Source organism: Meles meles, chromosome 7 (assembly GCF_922984935.1).
Source record: "Meles meles chromosome 7, mMelMel3.1 paternal haplotype, whole genome shotgun sequence".
NCBI classification, from domain to species: Eukaryota; Metazoa; Chordata; class Mammalia; order Carnivora; family Mustelidae; genus Meles; species Meles meles.
In genome coordinates this window covers 105,191,294-105,212,252 of record NC_060072.1, presented here as the reverse complement: position 1 = coordinate 105,212,252, position 20,959 = coordinate 105,191,294, and the positions used below count along the sequence as shown (strand labels likewise).

Genomic DNA, 20,959 nt, shown 5'->3' with positions numbered 1-20,959 from the left:
AGTAGTTTCCCCTATTCCCACTCTCACTGGGTCCTACTCCATCCTTCTCAATCATGTTTTATTTTATTTTATTTTTATTTATTTGTCAGAGAAAGAGATGGAGAGAGAGCACAATCAAGTGGAGTGGCTGGCAGAGGGAGAAGCAGGTTCCTTAGAGTCTGATGCGGGAACTCGATCCCAAGACCCTGGGATCATGACCTCAGCTGAAGGCAGACGCTTAACCCGCTGAGCCAACTAGGTGTCCCAATGATGTTTTATTCTGATTGCACTTCTAGAACACCACCCTCTCTTAGTTTCCCTTCAACCTCCCTGGCTTTCCCTTCTCAGTCTTCTGGTCGACCTCTAAATGTTAACACTCGCTAGGGCTCAGTCCTTGGCTCCCTTCTCTTTCCACATTCTCTGTCCAGTGATGTCATCCAGTCCCAGGGCTTAAATACTATGTAAATGTCAGTGGGTCCTAAATTTATATCCAAAGCTCCAGACTCATTTATCCAACAGCCTGCTTGACATCTCCACTTAGATGTCTAATGGCTATGTGATGCTAATGTGGCTAAAATAAATGGCTTGAATTCTTCCCCCGCCAATCCATTTTTCTCCTTGTGTCCCATCCTGGGACATGACAACTACTTGTTCAGGCTGAAAACCTAGGGAACATCTTTTTCCTTTCCATTTTCTCACAGATTCTTGCCCTGTATCTAATTCACCAGCAAGTTCTGTGAGCTCTGCATGCAAAATATATCCTGAATCTACCCACTTGTCTCCACCTTTGTTACTTCCATCCTGGTTCAAGCCATCATCTCTCACCTGGAAATAGCACAATAGATTCTTAGCTGGTTGTTTGTTTCTGCCCTTGCCCTATACAAACCAGTCTTCACAATATCCAGTAATATTTTTATAACCACATCATATCATGCTCTTCCCTGCTTAAAATATTTGAGTGGCTTTTCATTGTACTTGGAATAAACATGAGCTCATTGTTAGGTGAGGCCCTCCAACTTGTACTCCTCCTCGATGTTCCAACAATGCTCCTGCCAGATCAGATCTCTTGATGTTCTAGAACATCTGAAATGGCTCCCTTAGCACCCCGACACTTTTGACTGTCTCTTCCTGAAATCTTTTGCCCACCCTTCGCCCGCTTCTTCACTTGGTTGGTTCCCTTCTGTCATTCACTCACCCACCCTGTTTCTTCAATGTTTCATTGTTTTTCCAACTCATAACTCTCTGAAATGACCTTATATTTGTTTACTGTTTATTGCCTCCCCCTGCCCTTGTCCCACCCCCACCCCCCAGCCACCATACACTAGAGAACAAAGATCTCATTTGTCTTATTCACTCTCTTATTCACCACCGAGCCTGGCACATAGTAGATGCTCATTATTTATTGCTTGGTAAACTTCATCTGGGACCCCTGCCCATTCTCTACTCTGCTCTCCACCTGCCTTTCCTCTCTGTCTGCCTGCCCTCCCTGATCTCTGCCCTGTGCTGAATGCTGTAGGTTGAGTCTGATCACACCCACGCCCCTCCAGACTCTCGCCCTTCATGCTCTGTGTTATTACTGTCATTAGCCTAGCACTCCCGCCTGCCGGAAGGAAGCCTGCTGTTCTAACCAGCATCTGCAGCGGTTGCCCTCCTGCTCCTCTGTCCTGACAGCCTTTCATTCAGAGGTCAGAACAGCAGTGAGAATGCTGCCCTCCTAGGGTTTCCCAGTAGCCAGGGAAAGATGGTACCCATTGAACACGAAACAGGCCATGCGAAGCAGGGTGTGCAAATCACACCATACCCTGGTCCCCAGTAAGACCCATGTCCTGAGGATGTGCTCTAAGAGGACTCATTATGTGGTGCTTGTGGGTCAGACTTACCAAGTGAATATTCATTTCCCGTGGAAGTGCCTTTTACACTGAGGACTTTGGATCATTACCCATTGTTTCTAGTATTCTTTTTTCTAATAAAGATTTTACTTATGTATTGGACATGTATGTACTGGACATGTACAAAGAGCACAAGCATGGGGAGGGTCAGAGGCAGAGGGAGAACCAGTCTCCCCCACAGAGCAGGGAGCCTGATGCAGGGCTCGATCTCAGGACCCCGGGATCATGACCTGAACTGAAGGCAGATGCTTAGCCGACGGAGTCATCCAGGTGCCCCTATTTCTAGCAATCTTGTTTCATTCATTCTTCCGACGACTCTTTCTGGAACACCCACTGCAGGCTGGGCACGGTGCTACTGGCTGAAGATATAACAGAGAGCAAGAACAAAGTCATCACTGTCCTCATGGAACTTAGAATCTAGTGGAGACAAGAAATACAGAATGATAAATGTGTCTTCAGATGAATTTGAGAAACTTCCCACACTCCACAATCTATAAACTCTCTCCCTGTGTCTGGCTCTGCTGGTATCTTTATCATTACCTCTGTGTTCATTGGGCTTTCCCAGTATTTGTCAGGGTAAATTTCTGTGTTTCCTGTCCTCAAATGTCCAATGTCTTTCCGAGCTCTTCTCACTCTCAGCTGATGACCCCGCTTGGTGCTTCTCTGAGAGAAGGAGGCAGGAGAGAACTCTCCCCTACCCCCCACTGCCACTACATCGCAGCCCACCTCTCCTTCTCTGAGGGATCCCTGGGCTTCTCAACCACCCGAAGTCATCACTCCAAGGGCTGTCCTCCCTCTTCTGCAGCATCACTCTCCTCTCTACTTGATTATCCCAGCAGCATGTGAGCACGCTGTAATTTCTTCCAGCCTAAAACAAGCTTTCTTAGCTGCTCCTCCCCCTCCAGTGTCTGCCCTTCCCTGCTTCCCTTTACAGCAAAACAGCTCAAAAGATGGTGATGGTCTGTATTCATCATCTCTTCCACTTCTCCACCCATTCCTTTCTCTTTTATTAATTCAAATTAAACTATTTCATTTTTGCAACTCATTAGTGTTTTCTTCTTCTTCTTTTCTCTCTCTTTTTTAAAAGATTTTATTTATTTAACAGAGATCACAAGTAAGCAGAGAGGCAGGCAGAGAGGGAAGGGGAAGCAGGCTCCCTGCTGAGTAGAGAACCCGATGCGGGACTCGATCCCAGGACCCTGAGATCATGACCTGAGTCGAAGGCAGCAGCTTAACACACTGAACCACCCAGGCGCCCCTTCTTTTCTTTTTTTAGAGAGGAACAGAGGGAGACGGAGAGAGAGAACCTTAAGCAGGCTCTAGGCCCAGCTTGGAGCCCGACATGCCACTTGATCTCAGGACCCTGAGGTCATACCCTGAGCCAAAATCATGAGTCGGATGCTTAACTGACTGAGTCACCCAGTGTCCCTGAAATTCATTATTTTGACTTGGTAATACATTCACATGTGCAAGAAAATTTCCAATAAGGGCACCTGGGTGGCTCAGTTGGTTGGACATCTGCCTTTGGCTCAGGTCATGGTCTTGGGGTTCTGGGATTGGGCCCTGTGTCGGGCTCCCTGCTCGGTGGGGGTCTGCTTCTCCCTCTGCCCCTCACTCTGCTTGTGCTCTCTTCTCTGTTTCTCTAAGATAAATTTTTTAAAGAAATCTTTAAAAAAAGAAGTTTCCAATATATAAAAAGATATATAGTGAAAATTCTCATTTTTTGGAAAGATTTTATTTATTTGACAGAGAGAGACACAGCTAGAGAGGGAACACAAGCAGGGGAAGTGGGAGAGGGAGAAGCAGGCTCCCCACTGAGCAGGGAGCAATGCGGGGCTCGATTCCAGGACCCTGGGATCATGACCTGAGCCACCAAGGCACCCCAAAATTCTCATTCTTTCCCCTGTCCACCATCTTTCCAGTTCCCATCCCATCCAATCAGTGTGACTAATTTCTACGCATTCTTCCAGTTTATGCATGCAAAAGCAAATAGTAATATAAATTCCTTATTCCCCCCCATGTGTGTGTGTGTGTGTGTGTGTGTGTGTGTGTGTGTGTGTGTTTAAAGATTTTATTTATTTGTCAGAGAGAGTATAAGCAGAGGGAGCTGGAGACAGAGGGAGAAGCAGGCCCCCTGCTGAGCAAGAAGCCAGATTTGGAGCAGGGGTAGTGGGAAAAGGAGAAGCAGGCATCCCACTGAGCAGAGAGCCTGATGCGGGGCTCGATCCCAGGACCCTGGGATCATGACCTCAGCCAAAGGCAGACAATTAATGACTGAGCCACCCAGGTGCCCCTACATCTTTCCTTTTTGACTTAACAAAGTATCTTTACTATTTTGGTTTATCAATGAATAGGGATCTTCATCACCCTTTTTAAAAAAATGTTTTTAAAGATTTTATTTATTTATTTGAGGGTGAGAGAGAGTGAGTGTGAGAGGGGAGAAGGGCAGAGGGAGAAGCAGACTCTCCGTGGAGCTCGGAGCCCAACACAGGACTCGATCCTAGGACTCCAGGATCATGACCTGAGCCGAAGGCAGTCGCCCAACCAACTGAGCTACCCAGGCGCTCTCTTCACCCTTATTTATGCAGCCTCATCATATTCTTTTTTTTAAAGATCTTATTTTTATTTAATTTAGAGAGCGAGCGAGCATGAGCAGAGGGAGGGGCAGAGGAAGAGGGAGAAGCAGGCTCTCTGCTGAGCAGGGAACCCAATGAGGGGCTCCATTCCAGGACCCCGAGATCATGACCCAAACCGAAAGGAGACACTTAACTGACGGAGCCACCCAGGCGCCCCATAACCTCATCATATTCTGACATATAAATGTCCTCCCAATCTCTCAGCCTACTCCCTTCAGGCTTTTGCCCCAGCTACCCTGCTGAAATTCCTCTTGTCAAGGCTACCTGTGACCTTCATGTTTCCAAAGCCAAAGTCCAGTTGTCAGTGTCATTTTACTTGGTGATCAGCAGCCTTTGTTACAGTTGATCATGTCCCCTTCTAGAAACTTTCTTAACCGACTTTTTAAAAAAGATTTATTTACCTGTTTTATTTTATTAAAGGCTTTATTTATTTATTTATTTATTTAAGAGAGAGAGAGAGCACAAGCGAGGGGGGCAGGGACCGAGGGAAGACAAGGAGACTCTGTAGTGAGCAGGAAGCTGGACACAGGACTCGATCCCACGACCCTGGGATCACTGCCTGAAATGAAGGCAGATGCTCAACCGATTGAGCCACCCAGGCGTCCCTTATTTACCTGTTTTAGACAGAGAGGGAGAGAGAGTGAGCACGGGTGTGCTGAGGAGCAGAGAGAGAGGGATAAGGAGACTCCTTGCTGAGCCTACAGTCTGATGTGGGGCTCCACTCCAGGACCCTGAGATGGTGATCTGAGCCGAAATCAAGAGTCAGATTGACTATTTTGGCTGAGACTGAGACCCCCAGGTGCTCCCTCACCCGACTTTTAAGATATTACACTGTCCTAATTTTTGTCCTACCACACTGATTCCTCCTTCTCAGGCCCCTTTGCTAGTTCCTCATGTCCTGACAGCCGCAGCTTGGCCCTCTTCTCTACCAGTGGTCACACCCCAGGGGATATTCAGTGTCTGGGCTTTAAATCTCTTTTTTTTTTTCTAAAATGATAATCATTTTTTTTTCCTGATGACTCTTACATTTTTGCCTCCAATCCAGCCTCTTCCCTCTTCCAGACTCTTCAATTGCAAATCTCCCTCTCCCTTAGCACTTCCTCTCTTTTAAATGGCATCTTTATTCTTCCAGTTGGTCAGGGAAAAAACCTTGGAGTCATCCTTTTTTTTTTTAATGTTTGTATAGCTGGCTAGTATTTTCTTTTATTCAACTTTATTATCTTTAAGTATATAGGTATACAAATATAATACATATGTATGTGGCATCTGGGTGGCCCAGTCGGTTAGGTATCTGTCTTCTGCTCAGGTCATCATCCCAGGGTCCTGGGATCCAGTCCCATGTCAACCTCCATGCTCAATGGGGAGTGGACTTCTCTCTCTCTCTCTCTCTCAAATAAATAAATGAAAAATTTAAAAAATACATATTTATATTACATATAAATATAAGTTGACATACATATAAAGTTTGACACACAAGATATTTTATGTATGATAGTTATGTATGATAGATATAGGAAAATAAAATTAATATCTGTAAACCCACCACCCAACCCAAGGGCTAGAAAGTTGCCAATAACTTGTATCTGTGAGATTCCCCTATTCTCTCATTCCCCTGTCTCCTCCCTATAATCACTCTCTCCAATTTTTTATTATTCCATTGTTTTTTATTTATTTTTTTCTAAAGATTTTATTTATTTGTCAGCAGGAGAGAGAGAATGGGCACAAGCAGGGAGAGCAGCAGGCAGAGGGAGGGGAGAAGTAAGTTCCCTGCAGAGCAGGGAACCCAATGTGGGACTTGATTCCAGGACCTTGAAATAAGGACCCAAGCCAAAGGCAGGTGCTTCACCGACTGAGCCACCCAGGAATCCCTTTCCATTATTTTTTAAAATATAATTTTCTCACACATGGATGTAAGCTTAAATATACTTGCTAGTCTTGTCAATTTTCAAGCTTGATAAGGATGGTATTATATGTTGTCTTCTGGTACATGTTTGTTTTTTCATTCGATATGGTGTTTCCAAGATTTATCCATACTGTTGCATGTAGCTGGAGTTCATGAAACACTTTAAGTTCACACACTTACATTGGAATGTAATGGGCCACTGTGTGAATATGTCAAATAAATCATTGTCTATTCTCCTATTGATGGATTTATGAATTGTTTCTTTTTTTTCTCTTTTATAAACATTGTTGCTATGAGGATTCTTGTATTTGTCTCCAACATATGTGCAAGAGTTTCTCTTAAGTGTGTATCTAGCAGTGAAAGGGCTATGTTGTGAGGCCTAAGAATACTAATCTTTGAGAGAGAATGCCAAATTGTTTTTCAACTTACACTCCTACCATTGATATTTGAGTTCCCATTGATTCACATTCTAACACTTATATTTTGAGACCTCTTAAGTTTTGCCAATCCAGTAGGTGTATAATAGTATTTCATTGTGGATTTGTTTGGCATTTCTATAATTATTAATGCAGTTAAGAATCTTTTCATATTCTGATTAGCCCTTTGAATGTCCTCTTCTGGGAAATGTCTAATCATTTGGGTTGTTTGTATTTTACTTATTGATTTGTAGGGGTTCTTTATATATTCTGGATACTAATCTCTTGTCTGCTTTGTATGTTGCAAATATCTTCTCTTTTGCGAGACATTTCTGACCTATACTTTACTTTTTTCATGATGTCTTTTGATTGTCAGGAGTTCTTTATTTTATCATAGGCATATTTATCATTTGTGGTCATGCTTTTTGAATCTTGTATAAAAAATCACTCTCGAGGGGCGCCTGGGTAGCTCAGTGGGTTAAAGCCTCTGCCTTCGGCTCAGGTCATGATCCCAGGGTCCTGGGATCCAGCCCAGGGCATCTCTGCTCAACAGGGAGCCTACTTCCCTTCTTCTCTCTCTGCCTGCTTCTCTGCCTACTTGTGATCTCTGTCTGTCAAATAAATGAATAAAATCTGTTTTTTAAAAAATCACTCTCGGGACACCTGGGTTAAGTGGCTGCCGTTGGCTCAGATCATGATCCCAAGTTCCTGGGATCAAGGCCCACATTGGGCTCCCTGCTCAGCAGGAAGCCTGCTTCTCCCTCTCCTGCTCCCCCTGCTTGTGTTCCCTTTCTCTCTCTCTGTCAAATAAATAAATAAATAAATAAATAAATAAATAAATAAATAAAATGTTTAAAAAAATCATTGTCTACCCTCTTTGTCAGAAAACTCTTTTCTTACATATTCTTCAAAAGATTTTAAACTTTTGTTCTTTATATTTAAGCCCGAAGTCTACCTAGAATTGATTTTTTTGTGTATGGTGTTTTTTAACAGTCTATTTTACATTTTGTAATATGGAAAATGAATTATCCCAATGTCATTTATTAAATAGTCCCTCCTTTCTGCCTGATCTGCACTGTGAACTTGGTTATGTATCAAAGTTTTATATATACATGGATCTGTTTCTGGACACTATTCTATTCCATTAGTCAACTTTTTTAAAGGCTGTACCAATAACACATTGTCCTATGGCTTTTTAAAAATATATATATTTTTTTATTTGACAGAGAGAGAGCACACAAGCAGAGTGGCAGGAGAGGGAGAGGGAGAAGCAAAGTTCAATTTGAGTCAAATTGACATTCTTTGGTACTGAAATTTCCTATTATGGACTTGGGATATCTCTTCATTTATTTAGGTCTTTAATGCCTTTCAGTGACTTTGTATCATTTTCTGCATACAAAGTATGCACGTCTGTTTTATTTATTCCTAAGCACTTTATTGCTTTTCTATTTATGGTAAATGGTATCCTTAAGATGCCATTTCAAATTGGGTTTTGCTGGTATATAGAAACGCAATTGATTTTCAATATTAGTTTTAGAGCCGACTACTTCGATAATTTCTCTCTTCTGTATAATTTTTCAATAGACTTTTGGAATTTTCTACAATCATGTCATCTGCAACTGATGGCATTTTGCTTTTTCCTTCCCAAGACTATGCCTATAATTTCCTTTTCTTGTGCTGGCCTGAACCTTTAGTACAATGTCGAATACAAGCAGTGATAGCTGGCATGTTTCTTTTGTTCCTGATTTTAAAGGAAATGCTTCCAATGTTTTCCCAGGAAGAATAATTTTTGCTGTATTGTTTTTTGTAAAATAACTTTTATTAAGTTAAGGAAAATCCCTTTTATTCCAAGTTTGCTAAGAGGTTATCAAGTATGGGTTGTTGAATTAAATGCTCTTTAAAGCTCATTTTTATTGTGAAATACAACACACATAAAGACAAATGCAATAAAACACAAATGTAAAATATTTTGAATACTTATAAACAGAATACTCACAGAAAGATGTGACTACCAATCAAGCTAACAAAAAGAACCTTACGAGTATTTGAAAGGGACTTGTGAGTCCCTATTTCCTCATACATCATTCCTTCCTCACCATAGATAAGCAGTATTCTAACTTCTATGGAAATCATTTATTCACTTTTCTTTTCTCTTTTTTTTTAAGATTTATTTATTTATTTATTTGACAGAGATCACAAGTAGGCAGAGAGGCAGGAAGAGAGAGAGAGAGGAGGAAGCAGGCTCCCTGCTGAGTAGAGAGCCCATTGTTGGGCTCCATCCCAGGACCCTGGGATCATGACCTGAGCCTAAGGCAGAGGTTTTAACCCACTGAGCCACCCAGGTGCCCCACTTATTCACTTTTCTTAATAGTTTCCTCCTATGTGTGTGCGTTCCTTAATAGCATAGCTTTTTTGGTTTGCTTTTGAAGATATATGTATAATAATGCTGTATGTATTTGCTATGTATGTAGAAGTGGAATAAATGCATCATAAGGCATCATTCACCTTATTAGATAATGCTAATTTTCTAAATTTTCCAAAGTGGTTTAACCACTGTATTCTCATTAACTGTATATGAGAGTTGTTTTTATCCATAGTCTTGCCAACACTTGTTATTTTCAGACTCTATTTTTAGCTATTCAGGTGCATACAGTGATATTTGATTATGGCTTTAATTTGCATTGGTTTGATTACTAATGAAGTTGAGCACCTTTTCATGTTGACCTTGTGAATTTCCTCTTGTGGAGTGCTAATTGAAATCTTTAGTTCATGCTTGTAATTTCTATTGTTAGGAGTTGGTTTTTTCCTATTAATTTGTAGGAGTTCTTTACACATCCTGGATATATCTTTTGTCAGTTATATGTTATAAATACCTCCTTCTATTCTGTGGCCTGTCTTGATGAACAGATGTTCTTGATTTTAATATAGTCGAATAGATCAATTTTTTTCTTCATAGTATATTTGAGTCTTAGAAAATCCTTCTTGGGGCACCTGGGTGGCTCAGTGGGTTAAGCCTCTGCCTTCGGCTCAGGTCATGATCTCAGGGTCCTGGGATTGAGCCCCACATTGGGCTCTCTGCTCAGCGGGGAGGCTGCTTCCCCCTCTCTCTCTGCCTGCCTCTCTGCCTACTTGTGATCTCTCTCTCTATCAAATAAATAAATAAAAATCTTTAAAAAAATAAAATAAAATGCTTCTTTACACTGAATTCATGAATATAGTCTGTATTATCTTCTCCAAGGTTTTTAATCTGCCTTTTACATTTAGCTTATAGTACAGTGGGGAATAATTTTTGTGTATGGCTTAAGGTAGGGATTTGGTTTTATTTTTTCATATAGACACACAATTGTCACAGTAACGTTGAAAAGTGTCCTTTTCTTCCTGCTCAAAAGTGCAAACTATATCATAAATCAAATGTCTATATATGCATAAATCTGTTTTGGCTTCTGTGTCCTTTGGCTTCTATTGTGTCTACTCAATCTATCTATCTTGTGTCAGTACTACACTATCTTAATTATTATGGCTTTATAATTATGTCCTGGTATCTGGTAAGGCAAGTTTCTCCACCTTGTTAATCTTCAAGAGGAGGTTCTTGGGCTTTTGTTTGTCTATGTAAATTTTAGAATCAGTTTGCTATTCTATACACTTACAAAAAGCCTGCTGGGATTTTGATTAGTATTGTACTAGAATCTTGAAATCACTTTAGGGAGAACTGACGTCTTCATGATATTGGGATTTCTAATCCACGAACATGATATCTCTTCATTTATGTTAGTTTTCTTCAATGCCTCACAATATATTATAATTTGCTGTATACGGGTCTTACACATATTTTGTTATATTTATGTTGGTATTTGGTATTTCTCATACTATTACAGGTGGTAATTTAAAAAACTATCATCTAACTATTCATATATGGGTATATATTTGATTTTGTATATTTTTGGTCAAGCAAACTTGTTAAGCTTTTATGCTAATAATTTATTTGTGGATTCTTGTGAATATTCTTTTTTTTTAAAATATTTTATTTATTTATTTGACAGAGATCACAAGTAGGCAGAGAAGCAGGCAGAGAGAGGAGGAAGCAGGCTCCCCGGTGAGCAGAGAGCCCGATGCAGGGCTCGATCCCAGGACCCTGGCATCATGACCTGAGCCAAAGGCAGAGGCTTTAACCCACTGAGCCACCCAGGCGCCCCTCTTGTGAATTTTCTACACATGCTATAACATTTTAATATTTTCCATAGGTGATAACAGCTTTGTTTCCTTTTTATCTAACCCTTTTACCCTTTTTTTCCTTGTCTTAGTGCTGTGGATCCCCATTACAAGACTGAATAGAATTATTGATACCAGGCATTCCTTTATCATATTAACAAGTTCCCTTCCTTTCTAAAGGATTTGTTTTTTTTTTTTATCACAAATGGATTTTGATTTCATCACATACTTTTTCTGCATTTATTGAGATGATTTTATGATTTATTCCTTTAATCTAGCAATATGATGAATAAAATGAATGTATTTTCTAATATTAAGCTACTCTTAAATTCTTTTTTTTTTTTTTAAGATTTTTATTTATCAGAGAGAAACAGAGTGAGACGGGGAACACAAGCAGGAGAAGTAGTAGACGGAGAATCAAGCTTCCCATGGAGCAGGGAGCCCAACGCGGGGCTTGATCCCAGGACCTTCAGGTCATGACCTAAGCCAAAGGCAGACGCTTAATGACTGAGCCACCCAGGCACCCCTACCCTTAAACTCTTCACATAAATTCAAGTTAGTCTTGGTGTATTATCTTTTTACACATTGCTGGATTCAATTTCCTAGTGTTTTGTGGGGTTTTTAAAAAAAGATTTAATTTATTTATTTGACAGACAGAGATCACAAGTAGGCACGGAGGCAGGCAGAGAGAGAGGAGGAAGCAGGCTCCCCGCTGAGCAGAGAGCTCAATGCGGGGTGATCCCAAGACCCTGGGGTCATAACCTAAGCTGAAGGCAGAGGCTTAACCCACTGAGCCACCCAGGTGCCCCAATTTCCTAGTGTTTAACTGAAGATTTTTGCATCTCTGTTAGTAAGTGAGATTGGTCTATCATTTTCCTTTCTGTTATTTCCCTTTTCTGGTTTGGTTATGAGAGCAATTCTAGCCCCATATAATGAGTTGAGGACAGTCCTTTCCTTTCCTATTTTTGCAAAAGTTTATAGAAAATTAAAATGACCTGCATTTAGGCAGTTTGGTGCAACTTGCCTGTATAATGTTGTTCTTAACTCTTTTTCTTTCATACTTCACATCTAAACCATTTGCAAATTTTGTTTATTCTAGCTTTAAATTAAATTCCAGCTCCAACTACTTCTCACCTCCACTGCCACCACCCTCGTCTAAGCCACCACCATCTCTCCCTTGGAGAATTGCTGTGGCCTCCTAATTGGACTCATTTGTTTCAGTCCACGCAGTCATCATATTTAAAAAAAAATTTTTTTTAAAGTAATCTCTACACCCAATATGGGCCTCAAGCTCACAACCCTGGGATCAAGAGTCACACGCTCCACTGACTCAGCCAGCCAGGTGCCCTGCAGCCATGCTATTTTAAACATATAGGTCAGATTCTGTTACTTGTCTGCTCAAATCCTCCACTGGCTACCCATCTCACTCAGAGTAAGCAGCAGAGTCCTTACAATGGTCCAGGAGGCCTGATAGGATTTGGCCTTGTTCTCTCTCTGACCTCATCCCTTACATCTCTCCTCTTGCTCCAGCTGCTCTAGCCACACGGGTCCCCTTGATGTTCCTGAAACACCTCCAGAATGTTCTCATCTCAGAGCCTTTGCATCTGTTGTTTGCTCTGCCTGGAACACAGTCCCCACAGAAATCTATATGACTTGCTCCTTTTCTTTTTAAAAGATTTTATTTACTTATTTGAGAGAGAGAGAGAGAGAGCACGAGCTGGGGGGAAGAGCAGAGGGAGAGGGAGAAGCAGACTCCCTGCTATCAGGGAGCCCGAGGTGGGTCTGGATCCTAGGACCCTAGGATCATGACCAGAGCTGAAGGCAGATGCTTAACCCACTGAGCCACCCATTAATGTACTTATGTATGTATTACCTGAGTCTCACCACAAGAATGTAAATACCAAGAAGGCAGGTATTTTATCTATGTGCCTACTAACTAGAACAATGCTTGGCAATCAGAGGTGCTCAGTAATACCTTTTGAATCAACGGTGAATATTTTATTATGTGTCTGACTCCTTGGTGTCAGTCAGTTTCTCTAGCTTTATTTCCGTACATTCTGTTTTCTAACCTTAGCATTAAAAAATAGAGCACCTGGCACATGGCCTTATACATAACTGTCAGTTAGTAATAAGTGAATGAGTGAATGTCACATCCTGGGCTTTGCTGAAGTTTAATGAGGTCCCATCCTCCTGTTGGAGAGCTTCTTTAGTTTTCTGCACTTTCTCTCATCTCTATTCCTTTCTTTTATCACATTTCCTCCTCCCTTTCGCTGCACTTTTTCCAAGAAGAGTTATTCATTTATTTTGTGGGGGGAGGGGCAGAAGGAGAGACTCTTTAAGCAGACTCCCCACTGAGGACCCTGAGATCATGACCTGAGCTGCAACCAAGTCTGGATGCTCAAGGGACAGAGCCACTGGCTCTGTCTTTTTCTAATCTCACTTCTCTAGTCCATCCCCCTCTCCTCTCTTTCTCCAAATTTTCTTTTTCTACTTATTTATTGTTCTCTCATTTTCTCTCCTTACTCCTCTTTCTCTGTTTCATAAAACATAAAACTCAGACTTTGCCTTAGAAAATCTGTTGTCGGGCACCTGGGTGGATCAACTGGTTGAATGATTGCCTTCGGCTCAGGTCATGATCCCAGACTTCCAGGATCGAGTCCCGCATTAGGCTCCCAGCTCCTTGGGGAGTCTGCTTCTCCCTCTGACCTTCTCCTCTCTCATTCATTCTCTCTCAAATAAATAAATAAAATCTTTAAACAAATTAAAAAAAAAAAGAAAGAAAATCTGTTGTCTAGGGGCACCTGGGTGGCTCAGTTGGTTAGGCGACCAACTCTTTATTTTTTTTTTTTTAATTTTCAAAATTTATTTATTTGAGAGAGAGACAGTGAAAGAGCATGAGAGGGGAGAAGGTCAGAGGAAGAAAGAGACTCCCTGTGGAGCTGGGAGCCCGATGCAGGACTCAATCCCAGGACTCCGGGATCATGACCTGAGCTGAAGGCAGTTGCTTAACCAACTGAGCCACCCAGGTGTCCTAGACGACCGACTCTTGATTATGGCTCAAGTGATGATCTTGCAGGTTGTGGGATGGAGCCCCCTATCAGGCTCCACACTGAATATGGAACCTGCTTGGTATTCTCTCTCTCCCTCTGACCCTCCCCACCCCCTACACACTCGCTCATATGCTCTCCTCTCTCTCTTAAAAAAAAAATTCCGTTGTCTAGGGGTACCTGGCTGGCTCAGTCTGTGGAGGGTGTGACTTTTGATCTCGGGATTGTTGGTTCAAGTCCCATGTTGGGTGTAGAGATTACTTAAAAAATAATAAAATCTCGGGGTGCCTGGGTGGCGAGAAAATCCTGGGATCAAGCCCTGCGTCAGGAATCTCTGCTCAGCGGGGAGCCTGCTTCCTCCTCTCTCTCTGCCTGCCTCTCTGCCTACTTGTGATATCTCTGTATATGTCAAATAAATAAATCTTTTAAAAATAATAATAATAAAATCTAAAAAAATATTCTGTTGTCTATTCTCTCACTTTGTAGATACAGAAGAGGACAACACAATAAACTTTAAGGTCATGACTTGTTTAAGGCTGAATCAGGACTCGATCTCAGGTTATCTCTTTCTCCCTCTTATCTCTTTCCTTTCAGCTTTTTCCTCTCTTTCTTTTGTTTAAAGATTTTATTTTTTAAAATAATCTCTATATCCAACATGGGGCTCAAACCCGGAGAGCAAGTCATATGTGCCAATGGCTGAGACAGCTGACACCCCTTTTCTTCTCTTTCCTTTTTTTTTTTTTCTTAAGATTTTATTTATTTATTTGACAGAGAGAGAGATCACAGGTAGGCAGAGAGGCAGGCAGAGAGAGAAGGAGAAGCAGACTTCCCACTGAGCAGGGAGCCCGATGTAGGCTCAATCCCAGGACCCTGAGATCATGACCTGAGCCGAAGGCAGATCTTTAACCGACTGAGCCACCCAGACACCACTTTCCTTCTCTTTCTTAACACGGTATCGAAATCAGACAAACTTGCATCTGACTGTCAGCTCCAACACCTACACTGACCTGCAGTAAATTACTTAACTTCTGTGATACTCAGTGTCCTCACAGGTTAGCAAAGATATTAATAAACACCTCAAAGGGTTGTTGTAAAGACTGAATATCAATGACAACAACACCCTACAGCTAACATCACACTTAGTGGTGAGAAACTAGTAGCTTTCTCACTAAGATCAGGTACAAGGCAAGGATGTCCCTTCTCACCCCTCTTCAACACTGTACTGGAAATCCCTGCTAATGTATTAAGGTTAAAAAAAAGGGGGGCACCTGGGTGGCTCAGTGGGTTAAGCTTCTACCTTCGGCTCGGGTCATGATGCCAGGGTCCTGGTATTGAGCCCCACATTGGGCTCCCTGCTCAGTGGGGTACCTGTTTCTCCATTAAAAAAGAAAAAAAGAAAAGGTTAAAAAAAAAAGCGACTACCCTACAACCCAGCAATTGCACTACTAGGTATTTACTTCAAAGATACAAATGTATTGATCCGAAGGGGCACATGCACCACACTGTTTATTGCAGCAATGTCCACAACAGCCAAACTCTGGAAAGAGCCCAGGTGTCCATCAGCAGACGAATGGATAAAGAAGATGTGGTATAGATATATACAATGGAATATTACCCAGCCATCAAAAACAAATGAAATCTTGCCATTTGCAACAACGTGGATGGAACTAGAGGGTATTATGCTGCATGAAATAAGTCCACCAGAGAAAGACAATTAGCATATGATTTCACAGAAACAAAACAAAGGACCACAGGGGAAGGGATGGAAAAACAAAACGATGAAATCAGAGAGGAAGACAAATCATGAGACACACTTGAACACAGGAAACAAACTGAAGGGAGTGCCTAGGTGGCTCAGTTGGTTAAGTGTCTGCCTTCAGCTCAGGTTAAGATCCCAGGGTGGGGTGCCTAGGTGGCTCAGTGGGTTAAAGCCTCTGCCTTCAGCTCAGATCTCAGGGCCCTAGGATCGAGCCCTGCATCGGGCTCTCTGCTCAGTGGGGAGCCTGCTTCCCCCTCTCTCTCTGCCTGCCTCTCTGCCTACTTGTGATCTCTGCCTGTCAAATAAATAAATAAAATCTTAAAAAAAAAAAAAAAAAAGATCCCAGCGTGCTGGGATCCAGCCCCACATCAAGCTCCCTGCTCAGTAGGGAGCCTGCTTCTCTTTCTCCTTCTGCCTACCTCTCCCCCTGCTAGCACACTCTCTCTACCTCTCGAATAAACAGAGTCTTGAAAAATAAAAAAGGAAAGAAACTGAGGGTTGCTGGAGGGGAGGGGGTAACTGGGTGATGGACAGTAAGAATGGCAAGTGATACAATGAGCACTGAGTGTTATACACAACTGATGAATCACTGACCTCTATATTTGAAACTAGTAACACATTATATGTTAATTAATTGAATGTAAATAAAATAGAATTTTTAAAAAGGAAATAAAACATGTACAGATTGGGAACAAAGCCATCAAACTGTCTTTGTTTGCAGATGACAGGATCATTTATGTAGGGCATCTGAAAGAACGGACAGAAACCAAAAACTAAAAAAACCTCCTGGAATTAATAAGTATACCAAGGTTTGGGGCTCCTGGGTGGCTCATGGGGTGTAGTAAGCATTTCTTAATCTTGGGGTTTGTAAGTTCGAGCCCCAAGTTGGGTATAGTGATTGCTTAAAAATAAGATCTTAAAACAGAAAACCAAAAAAAAAAAAAAAAAGTCAACTGCTTTCTTATGTACCAACAATGAAAAAGTAGAATTTGAAATTTAAAACATAACATTTACATTAGCACACCTCAACATGAAATATTTAGGCATAAATCTAACAAAATACACATAAGATCTATATGAGAAAAACTATAAAACTCTGATGAACAATATCAAAGGAGAATTACATAAATGGAGCAATAATCCACATGCCTGGCTAGGAAGACTTACTATTATCAAGATATCAGTTCTTCCCAACCTTACCTACAGATCAATGCAATCCCAATCCCAGCAAGTTAGTTTATGGATATTAACAAACTAATTCTACATTGGATATGGAGAGGCAAAAGGCCCAGAATAGCTCAGACAGTACGGAGGGGGAAAACAAAGTTGGAAGGGTGACGCTGTCTGATTTCAAGACTTACTATAAAGCTACAGCAATCAAGGCAGTGGAGTATTGGTGAAAACAGACAAACAGATCAGTGAACCAGAATAGAGAGCTCAGAAATAGGCACCCATATATACAGTTAAGGAACTTTCGACAAAAGAGCAAAAGCAAAAAGATTGATCAAAGATAGTCTCTTCACTTTTCAGCGACTGTGAAGCTGGGGAGATCCTGGCCTGGCCTAGGATGTTGGATCTCACTGTCCTCCTAGCTCTTCGACCTTTCTCTGAAGCCCCTCAATAAAATGGTTTGATCCTCCACACCCCCCCAAAAAGATAATCTCTTCAACAAACGATGCTAGAACAACTGTACATTCACAGAAAGAAAGAAAGAAAAAGAGAAAGAATGAATGAATGAATTTAGACACAGCGTTTATACCCTTCACAAAAATTAACTCAAAATGGATCACAGACCTAAATGGAAAATGGAAAACTATAAAACTCCTGGGAGATAGCAGAGGGAAAACCTAGATGACCCTGAGCATCATAATGTCTTTCTTAGATATCACACCAAAGACATAATCTATCAAAGAAATTTGATAGCCACCTGGGTGGCTCAGTCATTAAGCATCTGCCTTCAGCTCAGGTGATGATCCCAGGGTCCTGGGATTGAGCCCCCACATTGGGCTCCCTGCTCAGCAGGAAGCCTGCTTCTCCCTCTCCCACACCCCCTGTTTGAGTTCTGCTCTCGCTGTCTCTCTTTCACATAAATAAAATCTTTAAAAAAAGAGAGAGAGAAATAATTAATAAACTGGACTTAATGAATATAAAAAATCTTCTGCTCTACAATAGAACAATTAGAAGAGAATTAGAAGACCATCCACAGACTGGTAGATAATATTTGCAAAAGACACATCTGAAAAAGGACTATTATCCAAAATACAGGAAGAAGTCTTAAAACTCAACAAATAAGAAAACAAACGACCCAATTAAAAAATGGGCCAGGAGCGCCTGGGTGGCTCAGTGGGTTAAAGCCTCTGCCTTCGGCTTGGGTCATGATCCCAGGGTCCTGGGATCGAGCCCCATATCGGGCTCTCTGCTCCGCAGGGAGCCTGCTTCCTCCTCTCTCTCTTCCTGCCTCTCTGCCTAATTGTGATTTCTCTCTGTCAAATAAATAAAATAAAAAAAATGGGCCAAAGACCTTAGCAGATACCCTACCAAAGACACAGATGGCAAGTAAGCATAAAAGATGTTCCACATCAAATGTCATCAGGGAAATGCAAATTAAAACAACAGTGAGATACCACTACACACCTAGTAGAATGGTCAAAATCTGGAACACTGACAAGAGCAAAAGCTGGCCAGGAAGTGGAGGAATAGAAGTTTTCATGGGCACCTGGGGAAGCTCAGTCAGTTAAGTATTCAACTCTTAATTTCCGCTCAGGTGGTGATCTAAGTCTCATGGGATCTGGCAGATTCTGTCTCCACACTGAGCATGGAACCTACTTGGGATTCTCTCTCTCTCCCCCTGCCCTCCCTGCACATGCTCTCTTCCTCTCTAACAAAGAAAAAAGCGAACAAACAAAAAGAAACATTCATACATTGCGGATGAGTACAGCCACTTTAGAAGACAGTTTGGTGGGTTCTTACAATAATGAAACATACTCTGGGGTGTCTGGGTGGCTTGGTAGGTCAAGTGTCTGCCTTTGGCTCAGGTTATGATCCCAGGGTCTTGGGATCGAGCCCCGCAGCCGGCTCCTTGCTCAGTGGGGACCCTGCTTCTCCCTCTTGCTTGTGCTCTTTCCTTCAATCTCTCTGATAAATAAATTTTTTAAAAAATGAAACATATTCTTACCATATGATCCAGCAACCATGCTCCTTGATGTTTACCCAAAGGAGTTGAAAATTTTGTCTACCCAAAACCTTGCACATGAATGTTTATAGCACCTTTATCCATAATTGCCAAAATCTGGAAGCAACCAAGATGTCCTTCAGTAAGTAAATAAATAAATAAACTGTGGTACATCCAGACAATGGAAGACTAATGGTGCCAAAAAGAAATGAGCTATTAAGCCATGAAAAGACATGAAGGAGTCTTAAAGTGCAAAAAGCCAATATAAGAAGGCCGCATATAGTATGATTTCCACTCTATGACAATCTGGAAAAGGCGAAACTGTGGAGACAATGAAAAAAAGATCAGTACTTACAGGGGGGTCAGGGGTGGGGAGAGATGAACAGGTAGGGCACAGAGAATTTTGGGGGCAGTGAAAATACTCTGTATGACATTACATTGATGGATATATGTCATTATTCATTATGCAAGCCCACTGAATGTACACCACCAACAATGAACCCTTAGATAAACTATGGACTTCAGGTGATTATGATGTGGTCAATACAGGTTCAACTGTGCTTAAAAAAAAAAAAAGTACCATTCTGGTAAGTGATGTTGTTGATGGGGAGATTGTGTATGTGTAGGAGCAGGAAGTATTATAAGAAATATTTGTACCTTGCTGCCAATATTATTGTAAACCTAAAACTTATCTTAAAAAAATAGTCTTAAAGTTGAACAGATAAAGACATAGCACATAATAGAACATATGTGGGCTCTTCTTCTTTCCTAATATTTTCTTTTTCCTTCCCTCTTTAAATTGGTAAGATTGTACTCATTGATTCTTTGGTTCTTTCAAACTTCAGGTGTTTTATTATGCCTTTGATTCCTTCTCTTCACGTTTGTGTCATCTCTTCCATTCTTCTTTAGTTTTTCCGCTGCCTCTTCCACTCCTTTTTCTCCTTCTCCCCCACCCATCTCCCTTCTCTGTTTCTGCTTCTCATTTGCTACCATAATCCAAGCCATGTGTACCACAAACTTTGAGTTTAAAGTCCCTTCCACTCCAACAGTCTATCAGTCCTGTAAAATATTCTCCTCGTTTATGTTCTCTTTTTTTCCTTTCTCCTCTTTCCATTGTTTTTTGAATTACTTAACTATCCTGGACCTCAGTTTTTCCATGTGGAAAACAGAAACAATAATAGACTGTTATAAGCATCAAAGGAATTAAATAAATCTCCTCCTTCAGAGCCCAACACTCTAGAAATGTTAGTTTATTATTTTCCCTAAGATATCATGGTAATGTTGAAAGTTGGCTTTGGGCTTGAAGAGACCTGAGTTCCAGGCAAATCTCTAAATTTTTATGAGCATCAATTTCCTCGTCAGTAAAGTGAAAATAACAGATGCCTTCCTTATACCTAGGGTTTTTTCGTCTTCCAGGAATAAAAAAACTCAATGCACAGAAAAGCCTCACTCTACAAGTACAGGTCATCATAAACTGTGTCCTGAAGTCACACTGGGGATGCTGTATAGTTATGAGGATTCAGTAGGATACAATTTTAAAAGATGCCTGACCAATAGGAAGCACTTAACACATGTTACCTATCATGACTTCCTTTACTTTTCCCACTTCTTTCCTCTTGCTCCTCAAAAAAAAAAAAAAAAAAAAAGGTTAAAATAGCAGGGGACCCCTGCTGCTAAACTTCTATTATTGTTTGTTGCCTCCTTCTCCTCTCTCATTTCCCTCCCTCCCTTTCTTCCCTCCTCCCTGTCTTTCCCATTACAATTTTCCTGTCGCCCCATGCTCCCTGTGCAGCCCAGACTCCAGATTCCTGACAGCTTTGGGCCGACACAAAACCACCCGATACCTGCTGGCGACCCGGGGACTCCCATCTGCATTTACCGTCCAGCGCTCATCTGACAATAAAGTTTTATTGAAACAGAGCGGGGGGGGGGGGAGAGGAGGCGCCCGT

The 20,959-nt window shown here is 41.5% G+C and overlaps 1 long non-coding RNA gene across 1 annotated transcript; it reads right to left on the bottom strand.

The window, feature by feature from the left end:
* Positions 1–2,115: 2,115 nt before the first annotated feature.
* LOC123946999 lies at positions 2,116–20,891 on the bottom strand. The gene is made up of 3 exons (XR_006819688.1): positions 20,855–20,891; positions 20,589–20,632; positions 2,116–2,227 (listed from the first exon to the last, which is right to left on the bottom strand). It is a non-coding gene; the product is annotated as an uncharacterized LOC123946999 (long non-coding RNA).
* Between the last annotated feature and the right edge of the window lie 68 nt (positions 20,892–20,959).